This window comes from Emydura macquarii, unplaced genomic scaffold (genome assembly GCF_026122565.2).
Source record: "Emydura macquarii macquarii isolate MOO-44397 ecotype Brisbane River unplaced genomic scaffold, CSIRO-AGI_Emac_v2 contig_2795, whole genome shotgun sequence".
In the NCBI taxonomy this organism is placed as follows: Eukaryota; Metazoa; Chordata; order Testudines; family Chelidae; genus Emydura; species Emydura macquarii.
In genome coordinates, this window is record NW_027132932.1 from 2634922 (window position 1) to 2640921 (window position 6000).

The window sequence follows — 6000 nt, forward strand, 5'->3', positions numbered from 1 at the left end:
ATAGAAAATTGATATGGCAAGCAAAGGGAAACAAGGAGAAATGTCCATCCAACAAAGTTAAAGACAATAAGAAGGCATTTTCAAAGTATATTAGGAAAAAAGGAAACCCTGACAATAGTTTTGGTCCATTACTGGATGAAAATGGTAGAATTATCAACAATAATGACAAAAAGGCAGAAGTCATAGAATCATGGAAGATTAGGATTGGAAGGGACCTTAGGAGGTCATCTAGTCCAACCCCCTGCTCAGAGCAGGACCAACCCCAACTAAATCATCCCAGCCAGGGGTTTGTCAAGCCGCAGCTTAAAAACCTCTAAAGATGGAGATCCCACCACCTCCCTAGGTAACCCATTCCAGTGCTTCACCACCTTCTTAGTGAAAAAGTTGCTCCTAATATCCAGCCTAGACCTCCCCCAACTTGACACCATTGCTCCCAGTTCTGTCATCTGCTACCACTGAGGACAGCCTAGCTCCATCCTCCATGGAACCCCTTTCAGGTAGTTAAAGGCTGCTAAGTATTTAATAAATATTTCCTTTTTATATTTGGGAAAAATGGGTGATGTAGTCATATGTAACACTCTAACACCTTCCTGAGATACTAGTCACATGGAAAGACAGCAACCTCTAAAGTTAGATATTTTTTTAAAATCAACAGATCCAGAGTTGCATCCAAGAGTTTCAAGAGATCTGGCAGAGGAGCTAATTGGATCATTAAGATTGATTTTCAATAAGTCTTGGAGTACTGAGGAAGTTTCAGAAGAATGGAAGAAAGTGAATGTTGTGCCAATATTTAAAGAGGGTAAACAGGATGACCTGGGTAATTATAGGCCCATCAGTCTGACATCAATCTTGGGCAAGATGGGCAAGCTAATATGGGACTCGATTAATGAAGAATTAAAGGAGAGTAATATAATTAATGCCAATCAACGTGGTTTATAGACCCTGTCAAACTAAATTATTATTTTTGATGAGATCACAAGTGTGGTTGATAAAGGTAATAATGTTGATGTAATATACTTCGACTTTTGTAAGGCATTTGACTTGGTACCAACACAACATTTTGATAAAACTAGAATGATATAAAATTAATATGGCACACATTAAATGGATTAAAAGCTGACTAACTGATAGGTCTTAAAATGTAATTGTAAATGGGGAATCATTGTTGAACAAGTGCGTTTCTAATGGGGGTCCTGTAGGGACCAGTCCTTGGCCTTTAGCTATTTAACGTTTTTATCCATGGCCTGGAAGAAAACAGTCATCCCTGAGAAAGTTTGTGAATAACCCAAAAATGGGGGGAAGTGGTAAATAATGGGGAGGACAGGTCACTGATTCAGAGCACATGCAAACAATGTGTTTTAATATGGGTAAATTTAAGTGTGTACATCTAGGAACAAAGAATTCAGGTCACACTTCCAGGATAGTCGTGGTGGATAATCAGATGACCATGAGCTCCCAGTGACCCTGGCATATGACACTGAGGCCCGAAGGGCTAATGAGATATTTGGATGCATAAACAGGGGACCCTTGAGTAGAAGTAGGGAGGTTATTTTACCTATGTTTTTGGTGATTAGCGTGACTACTGCTGGAATACTGTATCCAGTTCTACTGTTGACAGTTCAAGAAGGATGTTAATAAATTGGAGAGGGCTCAGAGAAGAGCCACGAGAATTTAAAAAAAAAAAAAAAAAAAAAAAAAAAAAGCAAAGACAGCCTTTATAGTAAACTCTGAGAGTTCAATCTATTTAGCTTAACAGAGAATGTTAAGGGATGACTTGATTACAGTCTCTAAGTACCTACATGGGGAACAAACATTTAATGACCAACTCTTCAGTCTAGCAGAGAAAGGTATAACAAAATCCAATGGCTGAAAGTTGAAGCTAGACAAATCCAGACCGGAAATGAGGTGTACATTTTTAAACAGTGAGAGAGTAATTAACCACTAGAACAATTTATCAAAGGTCATGGTGGATTCTCTGTCACTGACCATTTTTAAATCAAGATTAGATGCTTTTTCTAAAAGATCTGCTGTAGGAATTATTGGCGGGGTGGGAGGGGCGGGAGAAGTTCTATGGTCTGTGTGATCATAGTGGTCCCTTCTGGCCTTGAAATCTATGAAACAGGGGTCTCTCTCCTCTCAGAGTGCTCTTTCCCCTGAGTTATGGGATATTCTTGTGTGGGGCTTCCTCAGTCTCTCCTCTTGAAGCTGTTCCACTGTGGATAAAGAATGAATAACTGGGCAAGGGAGACTATACCCTTGGTCTCCCACCTCCCAAGTGGGTTACTAACCACTGGACTACAGAGTCCTTCTCTCTCATCCAATGACTATTTAAGTAATTATCCACAGTGGAACAGTCATTGGGCCAGAGCAAGAGAAGAGCAGGGCAACACCCCCTCCTCTTGAAGTTTTAGGGGTGGTGGAAGTTGGAGATCACATTCATGAAACTGACATGATTATGTAAATAGCTGGAAAACATTTGCTGTAGCTCAGCACCTTGTTAACGGGGCCAGCCCAGAGCAGTCTGTCAATAAGGGCAAAATTAGGAATGTGACATTTAATTCACCACATTTATTCTAGCAAAACAATTAAGCTAATAGGACTAGTGTTTTGGCACCCTGGTTTGCTATTGAACTGAAAAACTCAAAGCCACACCCATCACCCCCTCAGCTCTGATAGCATTTGGAGTCACAATGCAAGACTGAGAGGTGCTTTAACTCACCCATCACTAGTAATGAGTTATGTCAACTTTGTTAACCTTCCCTTTATCCAACAAATGGAAATACTAAACCCTTTTGCACTATACATTAACCGCTTCTTCGACAGTCAAAGCCATGACAGTAACAACCACGGGAGGTAATCTCACAGATAGTGAGCTCTGCACCTAATGGATTGGACTGGAAGTCCTGAAATGCATCAATACATTTGAGTGTGCAAGCTAGGAGGAAGGGTGGTCCCATGCTTGGTGAACATCAAAGCAGGATGAAGCAGCACAATCATTAACAAGTCATAAGGCAGCATACCAGCTATACCTCCCAAGGTGGTGGTGTTTTGGGAGGGAGCTGTTCCCTAAGCACATAACACCCCAATAACCGCTCCGAGATGGTGCCTAGAAGGTAGGCCACCATTCAGTCAAACCAGGTTTGAGCAAACTAGATCCAGTGGAAAATCCTAATGTTCTGAGGTGCTAACTACACAGGTTGCGACAGGAAACCCACTGGCAAATTGGATCTGTAGTGACAATAGGGGCCTTCCCTACTGTTAGTGGCCAGTCATACCCCGCAGATTCCATATGTATGTGACGAGTAACCAGTAGGAGCTGGGGCCTGCCTTAGTCAAGTGGTAACATAGCAGACGTGACATGCACTGCCATTAGCCAATACCCAGTCTTTGGGGAAAGACATCAGTGCCGGGTATCACGCTGGAAGGACTATCCCACCCATTGTGCATACCAATAAGTGACACCAGTGAAGCTAGTACGTCATATGCTTTACTGGAGTCAGGTTAGGAACTATGGCTCAATAGCATACCTATGTGCAAGCCACAGATACATTTGAGTCAACCCAGCACCTTGTTGCAGGGGCCTCTGGTTTGGTATGTTTTCATAGTTCATTTTTGTCTGCATATCTTTTAAAATGATGTGCAGGAACCTGAGCATAGTCCTGATATCTCCAGTTGTATGGCTATTGTTTTGGTTAAATAACTTGTCACCCCCTTCACCTTGGCTGTGCAATCAATCAATCCCTTTCACCCTGATCATGGTACATAAAGACTTCTTACGAGATACGGTTGCAGCATGTGCCCTTCCATCTCCGATATTAGCCTCAGGACTAGTACGCTGACTTCTGTGGTGACTCAATGTGCTGTGCCCTCTGCCACATCAAGAGTGCAAATTACTACCTCTGGGCTTGAATTTCTTCTGTTCAGTCTGTCCAGCTGTGAGTGCAGCTTCCTGGCTGCTTTTTCTCCGGTTACCACTAGAGTGGGCAGGCTTCCCTGAGGCCTACACGCTGATGAATGTGCTTGACTCCAGGTCTGGGCTTGAAATCGTTTTCTTAGCCCTCCTTCAACTTCTACTCTCCCCTTGAAGCGGATATTGAACATAGAAGCCTGGTGGTTCTGTCATTGTTGGTTTCTTTGTTTTTTAAACGAAAAGACAAAACACTTTTCCTCATCTATTTCATCTTGTGGGCAACCTGGAATGCTTTGCAATGCTCCAAGGCTGATAGAGAGGGCACAACCCACTTCTGTACCTGGAGGAACAGCTACTCCACTTGCTGAGAGCTGGGCCCAGAAACGGCCAACTTTTAAGTTGCCTCAGGAGAGGTGTATGTACGTCAACCAGGCCCACCCACGGGTGGCGGAGGTGGGGGGCAATTACCCAAGGGCCTGGTGATTTAAAAGGACCCTGGCAGATGGGAGGATAGATACATATCCTCCTCTCCTTCCCACACACCCCTTCCCCCCAAAGCCCACACTCTCTGCCCCTCCCCTGAGCCGAGTTTATTATGCACCATGCAGATTGCTGGGTGGCTGAGGGTTCATTAGTAATCTCCCTGGGGAGTCCAAGGGACCCAGGAAGCTGAGTAGCAGATATCACCTCCTCAGCCACCCGGGAACATGCACAGCATGTAACAAATAAGTAAAAACTTCTGACAGAAGCCCACTCAGAACTCACCCATCCCTTTCTAGGGGGACCACTGACTGTTCTGCCCGGGTCCCAGAATTGCGGTCAGTGGGCCTGACTTCAACTAAACTGCTCTCCCTCAGAGTGACCAGTAACAGAATAGAGCCAAATCCCACCCTGGATACCTAGGCAGTTTTCTTGTGTGCTTCCAGGAGCAGGACATTGCACAGCATTTCTGAGACAGAGTCTGAAGTCAGGGAGTGTATACAACTGAATTCAGGAGAGAGGAGTTCGACCACCAGTGATCCAGCAAACTACCATAGAACAGCTATCACTCCTCATGCTGTACTGAGTTCACAGGACTAACCCACCCCTCTCCCTAGCCCTAACACAACCACTACATATTATCTGTGGAACAAGGTCACAGCAGCCCCTACAGAAAGTTATTCCCATAGATACATGCATGGCAGCCATTTTGTGCCTGCTGAACAGCTTCACCCCACAGAAGAGCAAGTAGCTTTCTAAAATTGCTTCTAATAGGGGCCTAGAAATCAGGTTGTGCCTGTATATAAAAATCAATCTTATGTTCCCTGAACACCAGGAACTCATGACAACTTCCATAAGGAGGTGGTCTGTCTCACTAACCCAGAGAGGACAAAAGTCATGGCAGAGCCTGCTTCAGACTCTCCCCCTGGGCATGAACTAGTTAAATGTAAACAGGCAAAAAGTGGCTTCACTGCTCAGCCTAGGCTACAGTTCCCAGAACTTTCCCTCTCCTCTCTCAGCACTCTTCTAGCTCCTTTCCCTGATCCAGAAACTCCTCTAGGAACCTACCTGCTCGCTGCAGTTCTCATACCCCAAGCCAGCTGCTTCAGACAGTCCTTTAATAGCTCAATTACTTTCCTCCTGCAGCTCAGCTGAGTGCCTACTGGCCTTTATAAAGAGCAGGTACTGATAAGCAATCATCCAGACCCACAGCCTCAGCTGAGAGAGTCAGATGACTAGTCACAGGTGGTGGTAGGCCCATCTCCCCTTTAAGGGGCCAGTCACCCTGTGACAAATTCAACAGAAGTTTCTGGAGCATACAGAATGCTGGTTATGCTGCTCGTTTTGTGTTTGTACAGTACCTAGCACAATGGGATCCTGGTCCATGGCTCAGGCTCCTAGGCACTACTGCAATACAAACACATACATAAATAATAACAATAGGCAGCTAGATACTTGAGTACATTATAGCCACAACCTTGGCAGCCTCTTTCAATTTCACCATTGGCTTTAGCTGCAATGCATGGCCACTTACTTTTCTAGTCATTCGACAGCAAAGGCTAGTTCTGAAATTTAACAGAGAAAAGCAGAAACACTAAACACGTGGTATC

General features: G+C 44.4%; 1 long non-coding RNA gene across 1 annotated transcript in view; it reads right to left on the minus strand.

Annotated features, from left to right (window-relative positions):
* Positions 1-5532, minus strand: part of LOC137166073 (uncharacterized) — a 34948-nt gene extending 29416 nt beyond the window's left edge. Inside the window, exon 1 of the long non-coding RNA XR_010923548.1 lies at positions 5459-5532. This is a non-coding gene — a long non-coding RNA (uncharacterized lncRNA). The remainder of the gene's footprint in view (positions 1-5458) is intronic.
* Positions 5533-6000: the final 468 nt, after the last annotated feature.